Genomic DNA, 25,886 nt, shown 5'->3' on the forward strand with positions numbered 1-25,886 from the left:
CCTGCCCATTTCCATTGTCTAACCTTCTGGGGACATTTTTTAGCACTTAAGTCTAAAATTCCTCTTGACATTTAAAAATAGCCCCCAAACCTTCTTCTTAAATCAATTCATTTTATGTCCTGAGTTTGATATTAAACTTGTGTCTCCTACATGACTACACTGTACTGTCAAAGAAATATACAGTTGCATGTCTCTGCCCTGGGAATCCATTGCTCCATCGGCCTTTGAACTGCTGGTTTTTTCCATCTTTTCCTAACGTTAGAGGTGGACAAGAGATATTTTGGGTTGGCTTATTTTTTTCATTTCAATGTGGTTTGTCCATCAGTGCTTTCTGCCTTTCTATAACACATCTGGTGAATTGCACAGACTATGCATCCCTTCTATTTCCATGCTCAAAGATGAGTTAGCCTCAGTAGCTCTCTCTGCAGACTCTTTTCCTGGAGAAGTGTTTGCTTGTTCTTTATCTGTCCACACTGGTCTCCATCTGGCAGGATGAGAGTCTTTGGGGGGAACACTTTGATGAAAGCTGGGAATCCTATCCCTATCCCTATCTGCTTCAGGGTCCCAGCTAACAACATCAAAAAGTTCCTGTTCTGTTCCCATGTTCAGCTCCTTTCACCCTTTCACTTCAGTCAAGAGCTCCCCCGCAGAGTTCCTCAGGATCTTCAGCTCTGGGACAATCCTCCTCTGCCCCTCAATCTATAAGTGGTTCACTAACTCAACAGCTCATATGAATCTGAGGATGAGCCTGACTAACCCTTGCCCCCAAGCTGCTTAAGGTGCCAGCTCCACCCAGACAGCCTCAAATCATGTCACACTGTGTTCATATAGCTCCCTGCAAATCTCCACCACATGGACATCCCTGGTTATTGGTTCTTTAGACAGTTCCCCTTTTGCCTGTCACCTCACTTAAATCACCAAGGATGGGGCTCTCTTTTTTGAGACCCTTCATGTGAGGGCCATAAACACCATCCTCCTTAAAGAATAAACCAGTTTTCTGAAGATTCACCTAGATAATACAAGTATTTGTCCCGATTCTCAGCACATTAAGGGAAATTATTCTTCTACGCTAAACATCTGAATCATTCAGGTGATTCAGGTTGCCTATTGCCAAATGCAAATGTGGAATTCTTGGTTGAACTGAACTATTCTGCTCTCAAGATACCTGAACCAACAACCCAAACTCCCCTTGTCCAGGGCACCCTCAGAATGAGATGTAGGGAAGATAGATCTTTTTTTCCCCAATATTGCAATCCAAATGAAAGGGCCTGTATTATTTTCCTCTGAATTCCCCCAATAATTGCTATCCAGCCAATTATCTTTTCATCCAGACGTTTTCCATCTCCTCCTTCAAATCCCTTCTCAAAACCCAACTTTTTCAATAGTTCTTCAAACAATGACTACTCTCCTTTGTGAATGCTCTCAATTTAATACCCTTTAAAATAATAACAAGAAATGTATATTATATAAATGTTTTAAGAATAGCAGGAACTAATGTGAAACCTCCCATCCCACCCGAGCAACTTCGTAATCTTATTTTGGGTATTGCTTCCCTCTTGCCTGTCATACTCATATGCACTTGGAGAGTGGATTGTGAAATGGACCTGCATTTTAATACTAGCAAATGTAATGTCTCAAAGTTATAAATCATAAAGCAACTATTATGTATCTTAGATTTTATCCTTCCCATCAGCCACATACACCTCTACCCCGATATAACGTGACCCGATATAACACGAATTTGGATATAACGTGGTAAAGCAGTGCTCTGGGGGGGCGGGGCTACGCACTCCAGCGGATCAAAGCAAGTTCGATATAACACAGTTTCACCTATAACACAGTAAGATTTTTTGGCTCCCGAGGACAGCGTTATATCGGGGTAGAGGTGTACTATCAAAAGTCATCATTCTTTTTACCATTCTTTGACATGTGACTTTTCTGATTGTCAGTAGCTACAAGAACTTTTTCAAAATATTCCCTATGGGATATTTGTTTTTTGGAACCCCAAAGACATGAGTCTTCTCCTTCCCTCCTGCCCCCCTTTTCCCCCCAAAAAAATTAGTAAGAGGACTGGATCAGAGCTGGTCATAATATTTAAGGACAGAATCATGTACTCTTTTCTGTAGCCTCTGGCCCTGCCAGACAAGATATTTGTTCATCAGAATCACACCATCCACAATCCATGTAAAAACACAGTGTTGCATTACATCCTACCTTGTCATACTCAGTTTAGATTCTAAACTCTTTGGTCTGGGATTGTGCTACCATATGCATAGTGCTATGAATACTTATGGGACTGCATACAAATGTTAAATACAAATAGTAGTAAGGGCTTCATCATTCCTGCAGGAGCTGTGGAGCCAAGAGTGGAGGTTGGAAAGTAAAGTCCACAGTGCCTCCAGGATGGCTTCTGTTTCATTGTGTTAGTGGGCTCCTTTCTCTATGGTTTCTTAATCAGTGGGATAGAGAGGGAGATATGCCTCCAAATTCCAGTCCCCCAAACATCTCCTTCAAGAAGAACACTGTGACATTCCTCCCTTGCTGGCTGATTCCCACAGACTTTTTCACAGATGGGAGTCTGATACAGACAGGTTTGTGAACTGTCCTACCAATTCTGCTTCATATTGGAGCATGGATACAAGGTAACAAGAGCACCAACAGTCTATTCGATTAATAGATTAGACATAATCTAAAATTTTGTATAACCAAATTTAGCATGTATCTTCTGCTGGATTGCTGATATGGTCATGGTCAATAAGACTACAATCTAACAGCACTTACAGTAGTTATGGACTTGATGGTCTTGCAGTATTATTTGGAGATATGCAGTAATAATGGGTTCAGCATTCGTAGTTCACAGGTTTTTTTGTAGACCCCAAAAGCAGGGTGTTTATTATAGATACATTTATTCAGTAATTATACATTCGGCATTAGTTCATAATATTTTTACAGAGCCCAAAAGTATGACGTTCTTTTTAGATAAATTTAGTAATAAGTCATTCGTAGACTTTGTTTCAGTTTGGGGTATTATCTTAACATGAGCCAGATCTCATTCTTGTAGTACATACTGCTGTGCCATTTGAACATCTGAGTCTTGGCTTTCATGCCTACATTTGATAAGTGTTTTTTAATAGAAAAGAAACAATAACCCATAATGGATCTGAATGAAAAACTTGAATGTTAATTGACTACAAAGCAGATTCAGTGAATGTTTCCTGCTGTAATTACAACATTTTGCCTTGCAAGTTGTATTATAAATTATTTGTTAGTTTAATAAAAGACATTAGTATCTACATTTGTCTTTTTCGGGGTCATCCAAATGGTTACAAGCATTTTATGCACAACATTTTATTGGTGATTTGACAGCTTTGACCTGCAAATCTTTCATTAAACAGTACTGTATTATTATTTTAGAGAACAAGTTATGAGACATTTGTGAAAGTCTTGTAAACCACCCAAAATACACTGAAGAAACCTAGTGACACCTATAAACCTTTAGTTTCTCCTTTTAACTTATGTTATTCAGCTTTGTTCTTAAAAGGGGTTTTCTGCTGTTAGGATAATTCAAATCATGCTCACTAGAGTAATAAGAAACATGAGGCTCTGGGTGTTACTGGGCTGCCTCTGGCCTCTGTGGATGATGCAAAAGCAGGTCAAGCATGTGCTCTGTAGCATCCCTTTGCCTCAGCAGTATTCCAGATATGGGATATGGCTCACTGGAGAGATGGAAGAGATCTATCCTACACTCGTTATTCAGGGAAAGCTCTCTTTATCTGCTCCCTTTTTCAGCTTGAGTATGGCATGTAGGAGCTGACCCCAAATTACCCTAGTTTATTACATTTCATGCCTGGTGTAGTGAATACTTTTGTCTTAGAAGACACTTTGTGCTCTATGCAGTACCATGGTGAATTTACCAAATTATGACTATTTGACATATTAAGGAATTACATTTTGAAAATTTCTGTGGAGATTGTAAAGATGACATTTTAGCTTATGCACTATGTCTGATCTATTTTATAGCTGGCAGATTGGAATCTGATATTCAAGTCTCTTAGAAAACATGGTCAATGACTTGGTTTTGATCAACTCTAAATGATTGTAATAACCAACTTCACATAATATCAGTTCAATTAAAAGAAATGAACAATGAATTATTAAATTAAGGGTGTCTGATTAGGTATTATTATTTGCTATTTTATGCAAGAATAATAACTTGAATGCCGAACTGATGTACAGATGCAATTATATCTACTGAATTGTCATTTATTCAACATTAATTTCCATTATTTTGATGTGTCATTTATTATATCTTTCTGTTTTACAGATACCTGTCCTAATTTTCTTTGCTTAGGAATGGTAGTGTGGTGTTAATAAAAGGGAGAGAGGGTTAGCATTGGTTGGGACCACATACGGTATGAACATATGCTGTGAACTCTTTCATACAGTTTTTACAGTGCACCTGTAATATGTAACACTCTGTTATTCCAGAGAAGACACTACTAATTGTGGCAAATATTGTAGTGTTTTTGCGTCATGGTTCAGTGTTAAGTCAGGACTCGTTTGAGACCATTCTGCTCAAGGGCCATTTTGAATTATTTATAGCCCTGGAAATGTATTCCTTAGTAGGCTACCAATACGCTCTGCTCAGCCATGGCTCATGACCTCCTTAGGGCTACAGAGGCTGAATAAGTAGGGAACTGTTATTGGAAAGAGTAGGAAAGCTCACATACCATTTGTATTTTAATTTATTTTCATAGATTTCTGGTATTGTGGATCTTGAAGCCTGCCTCAGGATTCTTATATAGGCAATCAACTTCCGCGACTTCACCCATTCATTGTCCTCATGGGCAACAGGCCCAAGCAACACTGCTTTAATTAGGAGATATGGAGGCTTGGGCATGAGGTACAAGGTTATTGTGGGTGCTTGAACTAACATGCTTCAGATTTAAAAATCTGGGGTAAGACTTTCATCCCCACTTTGGTCCCTGTATGCTAGATAAAGAGAATTTCCCTGATGTAGGAATTAAATGTTACAGTCTGTTTTCTGAAGACCCCTTTGCAAACCTCAAAATAAAGGGTGCCAGGCTTGGAGCTGGAGGTGGGAGGGGTGCATTGGGGGCTGGAGGTGGCAAAGGGTATTTAAAGCCAGCTTATCTTAACTTGCAACCTATGGACAGTGATGTGCTGTACCTTTTAGGGTACATTGCAGTCACATGTGATTGCATCTCATGTAGACATACCTGAGTTAGCTTTAATCTCACTAGCTCAGATAATGAAGCAGTGAAGCCATGACAGCATGGGCTTCAGAGCTGGGTGTCCAAGCACACCAGGAACCCTGGGTAATTACTTGGTCAGCTCACCAGAGCAGAAGCCTGAGATGCCATGGCTTCACTGCTCTGATAACCAAGCTAGCTAGATTAAAGCTAGCTTGGGTATTACTACATGAGCTGCAATCACATGCTATGACTGCAGTGTAGACATTCCCTTAGAAGTGTAGCACAGACTCTCACCCCTGTAGTTCTGTGTCAGAGTAAAGGGCACTTTACTCTGGAATTCAGTTACCCCATCCTTAGTCCAACAGTGCCAGATTTCGGGAGCAAAGGAAAAGCCCTGTCCTACACAAGTAGTTACAGGCTTGAGTATCCATTACAGGCTTGAGTATCCATTTCTTTTTTAAAGAGTGCTAAACCTACTCATAACCAGAACTTCAGGATTCTAGGCCCCATCCAATCAAATAGCATAAATGTTCCACAGTTCTTAACTAGCTATTTGGAGGATATCCTTGTGGAATAAATATTAACATTTTCCTGTCCCTGATGGACCTAATCATCATGAAAACATGATGGTTCAACATTATACAGTGGAGCTACAAAATCATGTTTTGAGAAAGCCAAACATAATTCTCTCCATTGAGCTTTCAAATGCATCACTATTAGGAAGTCCCATCCCTTCTAATAAAAAAATAAGTCATCAAGCCTGCGCCACTGTGAGAAAGAGGGAAGGGATTTATTTCAGGTGATGTCTGATATGAAAAATGTCAGAAGGCTTATGACTCATTCTGGATCTTAGCCTGCTGCAACACACACCCACGGTCTGGTTCATGCTCCCAAAGCTGCAGACTTAACTGAAAACAGCTCAGTAGGTTACCTGTCTCCAGCACCCAGACACCAAGTTCCAATGGGATTCAAACCCCAAATAAATCCGTTTTATTCTGTATAAAACTTATACAAGGTAAATTCATAAATTGTCCATCCTCTATCTCACTGATAGACAGATATGCACAGCTGTTTGCTCCTCCAGATATTAATCACTTATTCTGGGTTTATTAATAAACAAAAGTGATTTTATTAAGTATAAAAAGTAGGATTTAAATGATTTCAATAACAGACAGAACAAAGTAAGTCACCAAGCAAAATAAAACAAAACACGCAAGTCTAAGCCTAATACATTACGAAACCAATTACAGGTATTATCTCACCCTCTGAGATGTTCCAATAAGTTTCTTTCATAGACTAGACTCCTTCCTAGTCTGGGCCCAATCCTTTCCCCTGGTACAGTCCTTGTTAGTTCCAGCAGACATCTGGTAAGCAGGGGTTTTCTCATGACTGGCCACCCCCTTTGTCCTCCTCCACTCCCTTTTATACCTTTGGCACAAGGCAGGAATCTTTTGTCTGTGCTTGTCCCCACTCCCGCCTCATCAATGGAAAAGTACAAGGATTAAGATGGATTCCAATATCATGTGATATGGTCACACATCACTGTAAGACCCCCAGTCTCCATTTTTCCTGGGTTGACCCACACATACACAGGAAAGCTTGCAGGTAAATAAACCATTTACAACCAATTGTCCTAGTCAATGGGAGCCATCAAGATTCTAAACCACCATTTATGGCCCGTACTTTGCATAATTACAATAGGACCTCAGAGTTATACTTCATATTTCTAGCTTCAGATACAAGAATGATACATGCATACAAATAGGAGGCATATATTCAGCAGGTTATAACCTTTGTTATGATACCTTACAAGAGACCTTTTGCATAAAGCATATTCCAGTTACATCATATGCACAATCATAAGCATATTTTCATAAAACATTTGGAGTGCAATGTCACAAACCAGTTCTCTTTAAAAAAGAAAATCAGACTAGTTTCTCTAGGAGCAATTTTACTGTTGTTTGAAACAAAATACTGATGATGTGCTCTAGAGCTTATGGATGTTTACAATCACGTAAAGATACTTCCCAGTCACTAGATACACAAACACGTTCAAATCCCTTCTCCCTTTTCCACTGCTATGCCTACAAGAAACCAGCCACCATTTAAATAAATGGGTTGAGAGACAGATATCTGACAGAAATTTAGGGAAGTCAATATTTATTTATTGATGTAATTACAAAACGAATACATGTACATTACAATGTACATAGTCAAATATATTGTATTGCCTCAGTCTCTCCCCACCTCTGGTATGTTTCTCAAATGCTTGTCTTTTTAGCTTGTAAAATGTTGATGGCAGGGACTATGTTTGTACAGCATGTGGCACAATGAAGCCCTGAACTGGTCGATGTTTTGGGGTGTTACTCTAATAATAATAGTAGTACCTGGTAATATGTATTTCAGACTTCTGAAAGATGAATATTGTGACCAATTCAAGTTACTGCCTGTTTGGTCTGGCTTTGGCACTGCATGTTTTTACAAAAAAGTTAATAGTTGTTGAAGGTAGTTAACATAGAATAGGAGTTAACATTTCCCTCTATCTGGATGACTGGATGCTTAAGGTCACCCCTCTTGAATGGATCCAAGCAGGGGCGGCTCTAGATATTTTGCCGCCCCAAGCACGGCAGGCAGGCTGCCTTCGGACTTTTGTCCAGACTTCCATTCATTTAGTTGTAACTCTATCTCAAGTACTAAATTAGAAACACCAAGTTTTCTTTTCTTTTCTCCTCCTGCCCCCTTATCTTGCTTGCCATTTTCCCAAGCAGAACATTTCTGGATTAAAAAATATACCTATCAATACGTAAGCTTTATAATTTGTTGACTTGTAAAACACAGCTCAAAATGGAATACAGTTCTTATATTGCTGATGTTCTAAATTCAGATTTGTCATGTAGGCAAAAAGAAAAAAAACCCCAGCTTCTGCAGCAGTGTACTATACATTTTTTAGACTGCAGAGTTTAATCTTCATGCAGATAGAGACAACAGATTCTTGATTGACCAATCATATACTGCAGCTGTCTTTTGCCTTATATAAGTCTGTTTTGCTTGCCAGTAAGTATGACAGCTCTGATTGATTTTAGGCTATGTCAACTGAACTAGCAAAGTGTTTACAAAAAATTCTGCCAATTTCAATAGATTTGCAAGTGTGTGTAAGTATTTCTTTTTAAGGTGGCTACATGAGAGCTAGTAGATATCTGTTGTTTCTTTCTGATTTAATTGAGATTGCTTTCCATTTTCTAATGGGATATCAGTCATTTAACCATTAAGAGAGAAGATTAACAGCAGAAAGTTTCCTGAATGTTGTAAGCCATTTAAACCTATCTAGTGTTGATTTTTTTGTATTCTGTAAACAGATCTTAAGCAATTTAGACAGAAAATTTAAATACAGTGATGTTCTTCTATAATGAAGGCTTTTTTTTTTACTGAATAATTAGGATCTCTAAATTTAGGGATTATTGGTGGTATGCTCCACAAAGAACATTTTTGAGATTTTTCAGGCAGATTGATGTACATAGAAAAGAGCAAGCATTTTTTGAACAATAGTCCTGAATTCTGAAAAGAAGCACAACAGTTATGGCAGGAAGATTCTGTGAATATTAACAAGGTTATTTTGTAGATAAATTAGATTAGAATGATCTGGCTAAAGCTGGGCTAAATTTTTCACCCAAAACTATTTTTCACCAAAAAATGCACATTCAGGTTGACCGAAATATTTTGTGAATTCATATCAAATTCACTGAATTGTTTCAGTTGAAAAAAAAATTAGAAAAATCCTAAAAAGACTAAATGTTTCATTTTCACATTTTCACAACAAAACCTTTTAATTTTTCACTTTTTTTCCCCACTTACATTTTGAAATTTACTTAATTTTATTTTTAAAAAGTTTTACAAAAGCACAAAAATGAAGCATGTTGTTCAACTGAAACAACTTTTTTTAATGATTTTTGAGAACAACTATCAAACTGAAAAATCAGTTATTCGCACAGCTCTAGATCTGGCCCTATTTGTTTAATTTGTCTCTCTACACCAGAGGTGGGCAAACTATGGCCCGCAGGCCACATCTGGCCCGTGGGACCCTCCTGCCCAGCCCCTGAGCCCTCGGACCCTCCACTGTTGTTCCCTCTCCCCCACAGCCTCAGCTCACTGCACCGCTGGAGCAACGCTCTGGGCGGCAAGGCTGTGAGCTCCTGAGGCAGCGCAGCTGCAGATCCGTGGCTTGACATGGTGCTCTGTGCTGCGCGGTGGCATGGCTGCCTGTCCTGGTGCTCTAGGCAGTGCGGCTGTAGTGCCGCCAGTCACCCGTACTCCAGGCAGCACGGTAAGGGGGCAGGGGAGTTCGGGGTGGTGGTCAGGGGGTGGGGGTGTGAATAGGGGTCAGAGGGTGGGGAACATGGGGGCAGGGGTCCCTGGGGGGCAGTCTGGAATGAGCGGTGGGTTGTTTGGGGCGGCAGGGGGCAGTCAGGGGCTGGGGTTCCAGGGGGTGGTCAGGGAGAAGGGGTGGTTGGATGGGGCAGAGGTCCCGGGGGGGCAGTCAGGAGTGAGAGGAAGGGTTTGATGGGGTGGCGGGGGCAGTCAGGGGCAGGGGATCCAGGGGCGGTCCGTGGACAGGTAGCAGGTGCTTGGGGTGGCCAATGGAGAGGGGCGGTACGTCTGGGTCTTTGGCGGCGGGTCCCTCACTCCCTCTCAGAGGGAAGGACCTGCCACCGAATTGCCGCCAAAGAATGAAGTGGCGCAGTAGAGCTGCCGCCTAAGTGCCGCTGATCGCGGCTTGATCTTTTTTTTTGGCTTTGCTGCTTGGGGCGGCAAAAAAGCTAGAGCTGGCCCTGACACCAATATAAATTAACTGAGGAGTTACGTCGAAATCAGTGTTCTAACAGAACAGTGTTTTGCCCCTTCCATCCAAATCCTGCAATCCTTACTCTGTCTTTACTCAGGCAAACTCCAATTGTCTTCTATGGGAGTTTTGTCCAGGTAAGCTCTGCAGGATTTAAGCTATGTAACCATATCTCTATAAACAGAAAAAACAATCTACAAAACATATTCTTGCTGACTTTTTATGGCTTCATCATGGGCAGTATACACGTATGATTAAATTCATCCAGGACATTCACCCATTCAAGGTGCATCAAGAGAACAGTCCCTGGATCCAAGAGCTCAGAGTTCTTCTCAGTTGTGACAGGCTTTTACATAGGTTGCACAAGAAGGGGTTTGGTGGCTTCCTGCACACACTCCACCTCAAACATAATCCCTGCATTAGGGTCACTTAGAACATGATCTTTCACTTTTTAAAATACTTTGATATTTAGAATTTTTAGGATTATATTAAACAGATTTTGTCTAGCAATCAATCAGACATCCCTCATAAATAACATCACGGCTCAGTGGTGTCCTCTGATGTCCCACCGTTAAACTACATATGACCAAGGATTGTAAAGAAATCCAGATTGGAGGAAAGTAGTAGATCAGGAGAGTATTTTGTGACCTGGATTTGAATGATATCCTTAATCCAGTAATTTATTAGCAGACACATTTTTTTTGGTATTATTGTTACTGATATAGCTAGAAAACAGAAATCAAAACAGACTACACATGTGCCACACACAAAATTAGTATTAATTGGACCAATAATGACCTCCTCTAGAAAAATCCAGGCAGGGGAACAGCAAGAAATTGCTGCAGAATCTGTGAGATTCACCTCATTGAATTTCCCTCCCATTCTACCCAGTGAAGGAGGGAAATTCTAACCTAGTACTAGTGTGGAGTATGTTCTAGAAATTATTCTAGTCCCTAGGCTTCTAGGGAAATCCCATGATTGTAGCACAGAGAGATGGCCACTTTCAAGTGGTCTCTTTCACCACTGGTAGCACAACCTTTGGTTATTGGCTTTCCTACATCCTGCTTCTGAGTAAAATTAGCACTGCAAACAACATTATTTCTCAGGTGGATTTTAAAGCCCAGATCTGCAAGCTTTGCTTTTCCTTTCCTAGTATAGATTGAATGGGGCATCTGACTCAATATTTGCTAATAGAAAGGCTGTGATATTACAATCAATACTTTGCTCCAGTTATTTCTTTTTCTTACTGCCTGCAGGATTTCACTGAAAAATGTTCCAAAAAGAGGAAAATAAAGAAGAAAGCATAATATCAACAGGGACAAAGTATTAACTCTGAGGGACTGTCCCTCCCCAAGTGCACAACTGTTGTCTGAGCTTTCCCTAGGGAGGGTCAGCACTTACAAGGTAGCTGGTTGGGAATTTTTGACCAAACTTTTTTTTTTTTTTAAACACAAAATGCTGCATCATTGAAACCAAAATAGTTTATGAAACAGGATTGATTTCAACTAATTTTCCTACTCGAAAAATTGGGAAAAAAGTTTTGAAATTGTTGAAATGTCCTGGCTTAACATTTTCAAAACAAAAATTTTGAGTTTTTCATTTAGAATTTCTATGAAATGTAGACTAAAAAGAGTCTAAAAGGGGGGAAAAAGTTGAAATCAATATGAAATGTGTCAAAACTATCAAAACAAAATGTTTCAATTGACCCAAGCTAAAAAATGTTTGGTTTGTCAATTCCCAATTTTTTTTGAGATTGTAACTTTTTGTCCTGATTCAGGACACGAAATTTTATCAAAATCTCAAAAATTCTTGTGGGATGGGAAACCTTCCTACCATGCCCACTTTGCACTGTACCACACTCAGTGTAGTGCTTAAAGCAGAAGTGGGAAAACTACAGCCCACGGGTCACATACGGCCCGCAGGACCCTCCTGCCTGGCCCCTGAGCTTCTGGCACAGGAGGCTAGCCCCCGGCCCCTCCCCTGCTCTTCCCCCTTCCCCACAGCCTCAGCACAATGCTCTGGGTGGCAGGGCTGTGAGTTCCTGGGGCTCTGTGCTGCACAGTGTGTGGCTGTAGCTCCACCAGCCACCGGCGCTCCAGGCAACACAGTAAGGTGGGTGGGGGTTGGGTACAGGGCAGGGGAGTTCAGGGTGGTGGTCAGGTGGTGGGGGTGTGGATAGAGGTTGGAGTGGTCAGATGGCGGGAAACAGGTTGAATGGGGGCAGGGGTCCGGGGGGGGAAGTCAGGAAGGAGGGAGGGGTTGGATGGGGGGGCAGTCAGGGGCAGGGGTTCTGGGGGCAGTCAGGGGACAGGGAGAAGGGATGGTTGGATGGGGCAAGTGACCAGGGGGACAGTCAGGGATGAGAGGAGGTGTTGGATGAGGCGGCGGGGGGCAGTCAGGGGTGGGGGTTCTGGGGGCTGTCAGAGGACAGCGGGGGTGGTGGTTGGGGCCGGGGTCCCGGGGGGGGGCCCCCATCAAGGAACAGGGGGGTTGGATGGGGCAGGAGTCAGGGGTGGCCATGAGGGGGCAAGAAGCAGGGAGGGCTGGATAGGGAGTGGCAGCCTCCCCTAACCGGCCCTCCATACAATTTCTGAAACCCGATGTGGCCTTAGGCCAAAAAGTTTGCCCGCCCCGGCTTAAAGGCATCATATAACTTGAAAGTAAGAAAGAACTTTAAAAAATGTAAAACCATAAAATAATAATAAAAGCCTTACTTTAGATTTCAACAGGTGACAACAATATCACAACAAGAGGCTCAAGTGGTGTCTCAGTTTCAAAGAGTCCCTTTGTCAGTCTATATTTTGGCTTGATGATGATATCTATTGAAATAAGGAAAAACTTCTAACATTTATCTTTTGGACTGTTTTCTCAGTTTTCAGTTATGGTTATTTTTGATTCATTTGTCTTTTTAACACTCTATCTGTGTGTGCAGTAGCTCTTTACAATATTTCAGTGAAGATTTAAAATAAAAAGGATATTTTCTGCCTTTGTCAGTTCAAAACTTCTCACTGAGCTTGCCCACAAAGAATCGCACTATGCTTTTCTTTTTTTTTTGGTCTCTTTGCATGCACAACTTTTGAATACTCTGCATTGTGTATAAAAACATGTTTGTTGGACTATATTGTATGTGAAAATTGTAGCTTGTCCAATTTCATTCACTAATGGCATTCATTAAAGCTTTTAAACCTACTTTCTTGGGAAGCAATTTGAAAAAACACCCCTAAAATTAAATGAAGTAGTCGAATTATATATAGAGTTATGAGAAAAAGAAAGAAACTAACTATTTTTTATGAAGAATAATACATTTTATTTAATATTGGATTCCTCAAAGCTGCCACTGAAGGAGGAACTCTAAAAAGTTTAGAAGACTTTTAAACTTTGTGAGCACTTTATCTGGTAACAATTCATAAAAAGAAACCTTGAAAAGACTCATATATAATGGACTAGAAATTGAAAAAGTGATATATTAAAATAATTGTGGATAGGGTGACTAGAGGTCCTGTTTTTAAAGGGACAGTCCCATATTTAAACTCTCCTGCAGGTGACCTGACGTTTTCTTGTCTCCCCCAATCAGTACCGGTGGGTCCTGCTGCTGGCTGGATCCCTGTTCCCTAGCCACCCTCCCATCAGCGGGAAGTCCAGTGGCCTGGACTCCCAGTCCAGTGGGTGTGCAAGGCTGGTGGCGGAGTGAAGATGCAGCGCGCGGGGCTGGCCGCTCCCCCTGCTGGTCTGTCAGTGTAGTCCCTTCTGCATGCTGGCTCTCAGCCAGCAGGGCCCCACTCCCCGTCCCATTTCCGGCTGGCACTGGCTGTTCGTTGTGAGCTGCAGTGGCTGGTGAGTCCGGGCAGGTGCCAGGCAGCGTCATTACATGTTACCTCTGTTGCCCACCCATCAGCCCTTTATGGGTTCCCGCTCTCACTGTCCTCTCCCTGCTTTGCCCCTTCACTACCCCAGCCCCTCTGGTCCTCCACATCCCTACTGGTGGGGCTCGTCCTGCTCCCAGCGCTCGGTGGAAAACCAACCCCTGGTCAGAGCACTCAACTTACCAGCAGCCTGGCCAGCAGGCTCCTTCCTTTCCCCACTTCCACTGGGCAGGCACCCTGGGAAAGACCAAGACAACTCCAGCTCGGGGTGCTGGCCATGAGGTGCTGAGACCTGCATGTGCCAAAGCCCTGCACAGCGCTGGCACTGGGAAGCTAAGCTGTGGAGTGGCGGGAGGGAGGGGTAGCAATTTCCAGCCTGTTCATGCCCCAAACCTGCAGGCTCCACAGCAGCCCCCGGCGCAAGAGCTTACCACCCTCTTCGCCCTCCACCCTGGGTCCTGCCCCCAGGGAACATGGGGCTGCTCTGTCCTGTAGGCACCCTTCCCTACTGAGCCACCTCTCTGGATAGTTCGCTGAAGCCCTTGCAGTCAGGTTCCCTGGGCCCTGGTGAACAATGCATTCTTAGAGATTAACCCCTTCCTGCCCACACTGTGGCCAGGGGTGACATGAGGCAGCTGACTTATGTTGGTGGCCAGCAGTAGCCTGGAGGTGTTAGCTGCCTTTTGACACTGTGTGGGCAAGAAGGAACAAGCTGCTTCCAGCCATGGGTCGGAAAGAAGAGGTGAGCTCTGCAAAGACACAGGCCAGGTCATCCCTTGCTCCACTCCTTCTCCTCTGTGACTGGAATCAGTTCCTGTCCCTTCCCTCCGTACAGTGCCAAAAGGCTGTTGCTGGCCACATTCTGGTGTGAATCCTGGCAGAAATTTGGAGTAATGTGACTCTGCATGCCCCCCACGTATTGGCTCAGGAAGATGTGGCACCAGGTGCCAGGAGAGGTGGGTCTGTCCTGGGGGCCCAGGCAGGCATGGAGGGCGGAGAGCACTGGGCAGGGAGTGTCGGGTTGGTTGGTTGGTCAAACCCCTGTATGAGAGAGGTGTTTGGGAGTGTGTGTGTGGGGAGCCATGTGTGTGTGGGGAAGAGGGGGGTGTGTCATCCCTCCCCGAGAGAACCCTAAAGCTTTAAAGACTAACAGATTTATTTGGGCATAAGCTTTCGTGGGTAAAAAACCCACTTCTTCATATGCATGGAGTGAAAATTACAGATGCAGGCATAAATATACTGACACATGAAGAGAAGGGAGTTACCTTACAAGTGGAGAACCAGTGTTGACAGGGCCAATTCAATCAAGGTGGATGAGGTGTCAATACAAAGAAAGGGAAAATTGCTTTTGTAGTAAGCCAGCCACTCCCAGTACCTATTCAAGCCCAAATTGATGGTGTTAAATTTGCAAATGAACTGTAGCTCTGCAGTTTCTCTTTGAAGTTTTTTTGTTGAAGTATGGCTACTTTTAAATCTGTTATAGAATGTCCAGGGAGATTGAAGTGTTCTACTGTTTTGTATGTTACCGTTCCTGATGTCTGATTTGTGTCCATTTATTCTTTTACGTAGAGACTGTCCAGTTTGGCCAATGTACATGGCAGAGGGGCATTGCTGGCACATGATGGCATATATCACATTAGTAGATGTGCAGGTGAATGATCCCCTGATGCTGTGGCTCATATGGTTGGGTCCTCTGATGGTGTTGCTAGAGTAGATATGGGGACAGAGTAGGCAATGGGGTTTGTTACAGAGATTGGTTCCTGGGTTAATGTTTCTGTGGTGTGGTGTGTAGTTGCTGGTGAGTGTTTGCTTCATGTTGGGGGGCTGTCTGTAAGTAAGGACTGGCCTGCCTCCCAAGGTCTGTGAGAGTGCGGGATCGTTTTCCAGGATAGACTGTAGATCGTTGATGATGTGCTGGAGAGGTTTTAGCTGGGGGCCATACATGATGGCCAGTGGTGTTCTGTTATGTTCCTTGTTGGGCCTGTCCTGTGGTAGGTGACTTCTGGGTACCCATCTTGCTCTGTCAGTCTGTTTCCTCACTTCCCCAGGTGGCTATTGTAGTTTTAAGAATGCTTGTTAAAGATAAGAAGGTAAATAAAAATAAGCCAACTATGCAGTATTTCTTTTTCATGGGGGTTCAGTCAACTTGATGTTAATTTGAACATTTGTACTGCATAGTTCTGATTGATTGCCATTGAACTCATTTGAATATGAGTAATTTTACCAGGTTTCCCGCATTCAGCATAGGGAAATATGGTCACCCTAATTGTGGACCATGTGGTATCTATGTATCAAATAAAAGAGGGATGGGAGCTAGTGGACATTTCTTCACAGTGAGACAAAATTATGGTTTTGCATTTTAATAATTTGATGGTGTGTATAATATGCAGAAAGGTCCATATTTTCAAAAGTGCTCTTCAAAAGCGTGTGCACATTTTTGTGTGTGCCCAGCTTGTGTGACTGCAAATATCAAATGAGCATGTCAAATCAGAAATTTTTGCAGGCACATAACTATGCACTCATGTGACCCTAACTTGGGTCTGCATATCAGGTGTATGCAAAAGTGAACATACACATTTGAAAATATGGGTCATAATTCTAGCAATAAAAGAAATCTATATGTCTTTTGCCCTGTGAGAAAATGGACAAATGAAGGGCCTTAACCTTCTCCCATTGAAGCTGATGGGGTTTTTGACAGTAGCAGCAGGATGAGGTCTAGGGTTGAAATTCACTAGTTCCATGCCTCTCTGCACCACCTTATCCCTCCATTTAAGGTCTTAATTGGGACTCAAGGAGCAGCCTCAGCAGATACTACAGTATTAGGGGTTAGGGACACATGAGGCACAACCAGAGCCATCCCTGCCACATAATCAGCTCAGACCCAGTAATGTGCAGGGGCATTGACACTTGAAGTGCCACCTTCCTCTTCCCAGCCATGTGGGTCAGAGAAGAAAGTAATTCCATGGAGGAGCTAGACCCAGGGACCAGAGAAACTTAAGCTGGTAAGAGCAATCTAGTGAGCAATCTCAGCAGGGACCACTGGCTACCGATGTTGTCACTGGACTGCTTTCTACAGCATTTACTCTGGACATTCTTATTCCTGTGCTGATTGCCTGTTTGCTCCAGCTACCTCACAGTCTTTTCACCCCAGCCTTATTCCACTCGTCCTCCATGCTCCCCTCTTTCCTTCCTTCCCTCCCTCTTCTCTTCTGCGTTAGTCCACTTACAACCTCTGTATTCTAGGTTTCCTCTCCCTTCCTTTGTCTTTCTGTTTACCTAATTCCCTCCTGACAAAACCCCAGCCAAAAGAATTATAAAATAAAACAACCTGCTATCAACTTCCTGCCTCCCCTAAAAAACCCCCAACAACATGGAACTAACGTGATTTTTGCAAACCTTTTCTCTGTAATTCTGCTTATCTCTTTATATCCTTTTCTCTTACCTTTAGTGTAGTCTATTTAGATTGTAAATATTTGGGGGCATGGACTATCTATAATTCTGTTTGTACAGTGCCTAACTCAGTCAGGGTTCATAGGCTTTACAGTAAATAATAATTAATAAAGTGGTGCATAGGTCCTTGTTTGGGTCCTTTCCACAAGGGTGAATGAAGTGACTATATCTAAAGAACAAATAAAAGCAGTGAAAAAACTGCTATTCACTGTGGGCTAACCAATTTCTTTCATACGTTTATCTCCAGTATGACCTATACAGTGTATTCATAGTTGGAAGTACATTGGATTTGATTCTCATAAAGGAAGTGAGCAACTTGGTGAGAATAGTGAGTTAGTAAGAGTGTAAATCAGGGGTCGGCAACCTTTCAGAAGTGGTGTGCTGAATCTTCATTTATTCACTCTAATTTAAGGTTTTGTGTGCCAGTCATACATTTTAACGTTTTTAGAAGGTCTCTCTCTATAAGTCTATAGTATAGAACTAAACTATTGTTGTATGTAAAGTAAATAAGGCTTTTAAAATGTTTAAGAAGCTTCATTTAAAATTAAATTAAAATGCAGGGCCCCCTGAACTGGTGGCCAGGACCCGGGCAGTGTGAGTGCCACTGAAAATCAGCTTGCATGCCGCCTTCAGCACCCGTGCCATAGGTTGTCTACCCCTGGTGTAAGTCATGTGTCAGTAAAATGCTGCAAACATCAACATACCCATGTGAAACCCATAGGACTGGTTGTGATCATGATTTTCAAGCTGTCACAACATCTTTCAGTGAAACTGTGAAAGCTTTAGCAGTCAACTGAGAATGAAACATGGTGAAAGACACAGCTTGAAATCCAGTTCCATTCTACTCTTATCAAATGACAGTCTCTGAAATATTTGGACATTGTGAAGATTAGATTAGTGCCAGAGTTGAGAATGCCAACTTGCAAACTGTTATGATATTGAAGGATATGGGCACTTTCATTATTTTATCACTCATCTCTGAGAATTCATTTACTGTCCACATTTTAATACTATCTCTTTCCCTGCAAATGTAGCTGTGCAACCATAGGGCCTTATGTGGACCTAGAACTCTCTTGAATGCTAGCTGGGGGGTCCAGCTAACATGAGAGGGGACATATCTCATTGTTGTCATGATCCCCTGCACACTACGGGGAAGTGTACACTGTTTTTTTGTTTGTTTGTTTTTTTGGTGTAGGTTCATAGATTATAAAACCAGAAGAGACCGTTATGGTAATCTAATCTGCATGCTGGAAAACACAGGCTTCTCTGAATTAATTCCCATTTGGATTAGAGCGTATCTTTTAGAAAAAACATCCAATCAGACATTAAAATTTTCTAATAATTAAGAATCTACCAGAACATTTGGTAAGTTGTTCCAATATTTAATTACCCTCACTGTTAAAATTCTGTACTTTATTTTATTGTAGTCTAAATTTGTCTAACTTCAACTTTCCCGATTGAAGACCCCTCTATTACCCAATTTCTGTTCTTATGTAGGAATGTATAGATTGTGATCAAGTCATTGCTTAACTTTCTCTTTGATAAGATACATAGATTGAGCTCCTTGGTCTTTGTCATTAAGGCATGTTTTCCAGTCCTTTAATCATTCTCAAGACACTTCTCTGAACCTTCATCAGTTTTTCAACATCCTTCTTGAAGTGTGGACACCAGAAATGGACACTGTTTTCCAATAGCAGTTGTACTGGTGCCAAATATAGAGGTAATATAACCTCTGTACTCTTACTCAATATAACCCTGTTTATACATCCAAGGATCCCATTAGACTTTTTGGCTATTACATCACACTGAGAGCTCATGTTCAGCTCTTGATTATCCACCATGACCCACAAGTCCTTTTCAGAGATACTGCTTCCCAAAATAGTCTCCCATCCTGAAAGTATGTCCTGCATTCTTTGTTTCTAGATGTCTGACTTTACATTTGGCCTTGTTGAAATGACAATACAATGTAAGAATATAAACAGAATAATTCCCTCTCAACCGCATTTAGTCATTTTGTTCTTCACAGGAACTCTCTGCTCAGCCATCCAGTCCTCCAAATGCACCTCATAGTTTAAGGGGAAAATTTTGCCCTTTCTACAGATAGTAGCTAAAAATTGCAGTACTATACACCACAACCATAACTATCCCCCTAGGAATGCCAGCCTTTCATCATTGTGTTCACCAAACTACTCACTCCCAGCACACCAAACTACTACCAAAGCACCCATAACTACTAGAGTTGGGAGAAGTTAGTATAGTTAAGGGGTTTCTGTTGAGGGGGACAGATTCAAGCTGTGATGTATGGTCTGTACTGTATGGTAGGTTGTGGTAATGGTAATTACGCCTGGTAGAATTCTGCACCACTGCACATGCACAGAATTTATGTCCCCCACAGATTTCTTTGCTTCCCTGCAGAAAAATGACTTTCTGATGGGGAAGCAAAGGGAAGACACAAGAGTGGTCATACGGCCCTTCCCAGCAGTATGTTTTGGGTGCGCAGGACAGCCGGCAGAGATGTAAATCACTGTGGAGCAGGAGGCGGGACTGAGGAAGACCCGACTGGTGCCTCCTGTCTTGCGCTGGGCTCATCTGCTATTCCCATCTGGGCTGGGGAGGACAGGACTTTCTCTTCCCTTGGCTGCACAGTATCCGGGGCTGTGTCAGAACCACCCCCAGATTTCTCCCCTGGCTGTAGGAAGCTCTGCAAACTGCCCCTCCCTGCACTTCCTGCATCTATAGCTCCTAAGCTGCAGCGGGAGGGATCACTGTACAGGGAGCTGCTCCCCCATACACCCAACCCCCATGCATCCAGATCCCCTCATACCCAGACCCTCCCGCTGTGCCTCACTCCCCCCCACACCCAGAACTCCTCCTGACAAGCCTCACTCTCATTGTACCTGGACCACCCCAATGAGCCACCTGCACCCGGATCCCTACCCTAATGAGCCCCAACTGGCTGCACCTGGATCCCCACCCCACTGAGCCCTATTCTGCAGCATCTAGAGCCCCTCACTGAGCTCCCCACACTGACACCCACCTCCCAAGCTTTATCCCTCCACACCCATACCCCACCTGCTGAGCCCCAACCACCTTCACCTGGACCCCCCTGCAGAGTCCCATTACCATTGCACCCAGAACTCTACAACAAGCCCTTGTGCATCCAGATCCCCCACTGAGCTGCCCACACCCAGAATCCCCCATACAGAACCCTCTCAACCCACACCTGGATTCCCCCACACAAAGCCCCTCCACACTTGGATCCCTCCTTGCTGAGCCCACATCCCCACGCCTGGTGCACCTGGCACAGAGGGGCAAGGCCCCCTGTGGGGTGTTTCTGGGGCAGGACCAGTCCTTGTGGTGTGTCAGAGTTGTGTGCAGCCTCACCGCTGAGTCCGTGTCCTGGGTGAGCTGCACAGTGATCTCCCACCTTTGTACAGCAAGTGGTCTGTGTTCTCCAATGCCATGATAGAGCCTCCACATTTATTTGAATAAAAAAATTTACAGAATTTTGCAGAATTTTAAAATACTGTGTGTAGAATTTTTTATTTTTTGATGCTGAATTGAATTTATAATTTTTTGGCACAGAATGCCCTCAGGAGTATGGCAAGGTGCAGGCCTGTGTGTGGAGGAGTATAGTGTTATGTGGCTTAAGTTCTAATTTCCTTGCTTTTGTGTTAGGTATGTTGCATGTGTAGCGACACTTACGTCACAATGAAGATTTTCTGGTGTATTAATATATACAGGATTTGTGATATGGCTCAGTTAAAATGGTTAAATCAGCTTTAACTTTTGGAATTTCCTATCTCAAATCCTTTTTTTGTGATTTTAACATTCTAGAAATGCTAGATTGTTGGGTTTTGTTGGTGTTATTCATTTTAATCTAATTTATTCAGCCTTAAAAAAAGTGGTTTTGGTTAATATTTTACATCTGCTTGAAAAGGTCAATTCTGTTTACACTAAGAGTAAATGACATAAAAAGTCATCATATTTCTGCCAATGCAGTTGAAGCAGCACAAGAAACACAATTAAGTTCCTTTTTGTTTCTCTTCAGGAAATAGTTAATAGGAGAAATTCATTGTTGGATTCAATTACACAGTTTTTATTCAGCATCAATTAAAGCTTTACTTCCTTGAAAAAAGTAAAGTCTCCAAAAAGGAAATTTGCTTCATAAAATAAAACTACAATTTCATTATATTTTAAAAGTACTAGGACAGGCTCAATACATTTCATAAAACTCACTCTTAAATTACTTAACAGCAAGATTTTCCAGACTTTACTAATGTTTATAAAACCCTGTGAAAAGTTTCTGTTTGCTAAATTCACAGAAGAAATTTGGAATAGCAAGTTTGAGTAGTATTAAATACAAACATACTTAAAGACTCATTCGTCTGTCAAGGAATATTCTTTCCTGGAGACTGAATGGTAACTTGATTTGTTTCACATTCCCTTTAGAGACAAAGGGTTGTCTTCCATAAGACATAAGCTATTAAATGCTTCTCATATATAGGTATCCACTGGTTTTGTCACTATTCATGGGTTAGACTTGCTAATTTCACAAGGAAGGCAATTTATGCTCCTCCCCTTCCTTCTTTGAAATAGGACTTCCTCTGGTGACTGCTGCAGCACTGCTCTCCTGTACCGTTTACTCTAACTCTGAGAACAGCTTTAAACTAACTACTGGACACACCAGAGAGCTTTAGAGTGTGAGAATTTCCACTCACAGACTGCTGGAAACGTCAAATGAATTAGATTTTCAGTAATTGGAGCCTTTTGACCTTCCTTTTAGGGCAACCTGAAGATCCTCTGTGCTGAATCAGCACTAATTCTGGCTCCCTCAGTATCTATGTGTGTCAGTACAGTACAGCCTAAGCCAGCCTGTCATGTCACCACACTTCCCTTGGGCTTCCTTCAGCAACATAGCAGAGTGGTCTGACCAATAGCGACAGCTGGCCTGCGCCAGTAGACTACATTCTTTCTGGCTCCCTCCAACAGTGTGGCTCAACTCAACCCACCATGTTATCACATCTTCCATAGGCTTTGTACAGGAGTGTAGCAAAAGTAGTCTAGCCATCACACTAGCTTACCTGGCTAGTGGATCTTCTGTATTCCGACAAGTTCCATAAAGTTTGGGTCTGTGAGTGTGTCAATGCAGCCTAACCCAGCCTGCCATTTAACCACTCCTTTCACTGGCTTTTCTCAGCAGCAAAGCAAATCAATCTAGCCCATACTACCAGCATGCCTGTACCAGCAGACATCCAAATAGCTGGAATCTGCAGGAAAATGTAAAGGTAAAATTTTCTCCTTCAAGGTTCCTCCCTGTGTGTGTCATGGCAGTTTAGCCTAGGTTTCCAACTTATTGGTTGTGCTGAGAGTTGTCCCAAAAGCAATGCAGAAGAGAGGTCTAATATCTCATGCCACCATCATGCCAGTGGACAATACAAATGGCTTTAATCCTGAAGCAGTAGGTCAGTATTAAGGGAGAAAAGTGGCCCAGATATGACATAGTTTTAAAGCCACTGTAGCATGCCTGTCTGAGCAAGAGAAGGTTTCCAAACACCAGTGCTACTGCCCAGCAATTCTAGTCTCTCAGTCTTAACCTCCCCTTTGTCAGGGGATGTTCCTCTCTTAGTTCAAGGTGTACACGGATTGTGTTAGCAGCAAACTGCTGTAGATTTAGAGGAGTTTAACATGCATCCTGTGGCTAGTGAAACCAGCAGCCCAAGCCACACTGACAATTGCCATGGCTTGCTTCCTGTCAGACCCTCACTGTGCAGTCTGCAGGAGAGGAGAAGCCAGAGGGCAGGAGGAGGCAGTGGCAGAGGAGAAAAGTGGGAACATGAGAGATGAAGGAGAAGAGGATTAGAATCATCCCAGGAAAGTGGCCAAGGCCCAGGACTGGCCAAAGTAATTAAGGTCCCTTGGTGGCATAGGAGAGAGGCTTTCCCCGGGCCTATCCTCTCCTTCTCCCTTTTTGGGGGTGGGGGTCAGGGGCACAATGGGAGAGGGAGCCCAGACCTCCCACCCCCCTGGCAACATACAGGGATGGGAGGGGAGAGGAGCAGGGAGAAATCCTGGTTTCTCCAGGGACAAGGGAAGTGAGAGAGGAGGGGACTGGGGCAGAGAGGTCCTGGTTTCTGCAGGGGGAAAGAAGGGGAGGAGGTGGGGGGAGAGACTGAGGTCCAAGCCACCTCCCTAATTCCTCCCTATTTTTTTTCTTAAACAACCCTAAAAGCTTCAGAGCAAGGTTGGCATCTCTGACATCTACAGTGTCTGAATAATTTACTGCTGAAAATGTATTTAAAGAAAGGGTCTCTCCACATAACTTAATATAGTGGTTCTCAAACTTATTTCATCGTGTCCCCCTTCATTGTGCCTGTAGTCATTTACATCCCCACCCCACTCCTGCCACACAAGTACATATACAGCCACGCAGCTCTGAAGGCAGAGTGGGGAGTGGTGGTGGCTGTCTGGGCACCCAACTCTGAAGGCAGTGCCACCAGCAGCAGCAGCACAGAAGTAAGGGTAGCAATACCATACCATGCCAACCTTACTTCTCTGCTGCTGCTGGTGGCAGTGCTGCCTTCAGAGTTGGGTGCCCAGCCATCAGCTGCTGTTCTCTGGTCTCCCAGCTCTGAAGGCACTTGGAGAGAGAGAGAGAGAGAGAGAGAGAGAGAGCAAGAGATGTTCTGAGACCTGACTTGAAAACCTGACCTTTTCAATCCAAAACCAGACTTTTTGATACAATTTCATTTCACAAAAACGTTTGAAAGGTTTTGTTTCAATTCTATTCCAGAACAAAAAATATGCAACCTCGAAATCATTGCAAAATGGAATTATTGTCCTCTGGTCAACTGTACTTTTGAAAACTTTAGCTATGGCCCTTGGTACACAATCTGGCCTTAACAATATAGGCCCTGATTCTAGAAACAAGCATGTGCTTTACTTTAAGCATGTGAATAGTCCTATTGACTTCAATAGTTTTGTATTTAGCGTACATAGTTTGTACAATAGTTATGGATTTCAAGTACTTAAAATACATATGTACTTAAATATAAGGACATGTTTAACTGTTTTCAGAATAAAGGCCTTAATAATAATTCTAGATTTAGCTGTATTTTGAATATGTTCTTTCAGTGTTGTATAAAAAAAACCTAAAACCAGTAAAATATTAAATACCATATTCATAGCTGTAAAAATACAGTTACTAATCATTCCCCACCCTTTTAAGGATATATTTAGCCTAATGGATGTGTTGATTTCAGAGAAGAGAAATTAAATGGCAAGAATTTGTTTTTAAATTATTCCATCATTCATCAGTTGTCTCTAAAGCAAAGTAATAAGCAATGAAAGATAACTTTTAGGGAAAGTAATAAAGCAAAAAAGCAGAAAAGTTAGTATCCCTCGAACAACTATTTATTGAATTGACACTATAAAAATAAGGAATCAAATAGGTTGAAATGAAAACAATTTTTGGTCTGGTCTTTTCTACATAGCATCGAATTAGAAATACTCCCTCTTTTTTCTATTGAATGGCAACAATTTTTGTTCTTTGATTTGTCTGGAGGCTAAGCCTAAGTACAGACATCAGTGACAAGTTAGTGGATATGTCATCTTTAGAAGAAAGGAATTAGCATCTAATAATGTTTCTTTTGTCAATTTTTTAATATGCCAAAATTCCTTTCAATTCTTCCTTCTTCAGGAAGCTGAAATTAACTATTTTAATTGAAGGGTCCAGAGATAAAGGTGACTCTTATAGCTGCAAGTTGCTCTCATGACACATTGAGTAACATTTTCAAAGTGGCTGGAGTTCCTATTGTTGGATACACAGTGAGAATCTCTGGGTAAAAAAGAATAGACATAGTGCTTTGTATGTATAATGTTAGAACATAGGACAATTGAAATACAGCTTTATAATTCTTGAAGGACACCAAGAAATAGATTTTGCTTCATAATAACTTCCAAGAAGACATTTAAAGCCTGAACCTGCAAGGGGCTGTGTGTCCTCAATTCCTATTGATTTCAGTGGGAGGTGAAGTATTTAGCACTTCATAGAATCAAAACTGTCCATAATGTAAGGTGCCATTTATACAGAATGGCTATAATATTCTTCTTGGAAAAATACAATTATTTATAATTTGGAACTAACTAATCATTCAGGCACAAATACTGAAAAAAGACTGAAATATGGAAATAGGTAATCTCTAGTCAACAAATACAGACCTTAATATAAGAGAATTTAAAAAAAATCTTAGACACATCTAGCCATTTTTACAGCCTTATCTGGTGACTTTGATCATAGCAAACGCAGAATTTGATTTTTTAACAGAATTGCTTCAGACCATTTTCTTTGAAAACACAGCACATAATTCCCTAAGGAAATAAAACAAGAATATTGTTTGTCTATGAAGGCTGAAAATTATGTTCATACTCGATATGAACCAGGACAGCTGCTTAAGTCTCATAATTCCATGCACTGAAAGTTAAAACATTAATTTTTGAAAAGTCTGTATTGTATAAAGT

General features: G+C 42.1%; 1 protein-coding gene across 6 annotated transcripts in view; it reads left to right on the forward strand.

Annotated features, from left to right (window-relative positions):
- The window catches only part of ANKS1B (ankyrin repeat and sterile alpha motif domain containing 1B), a 753,186-nt gene that overhangs the window by 74,945 nt on the left and 652,355 nt on the right, over window positions 1–25,886 (forward strand). The window lies entirely within an intron of this gene.

This window comes from Mauremys reevesii, linkage group 1 (genome assembly GCF_016161935.1).
Source record: "Mauremys reevesii isolate NIE-2019 linkage group 1, ASM1616193v1, whole genome shotgun sequence".
Lineage (NCBI taxonomy): Eukaryota > Metazoa > Chordata > Testudines > Geoemydidae > Mauremys > Mauremys reevesii.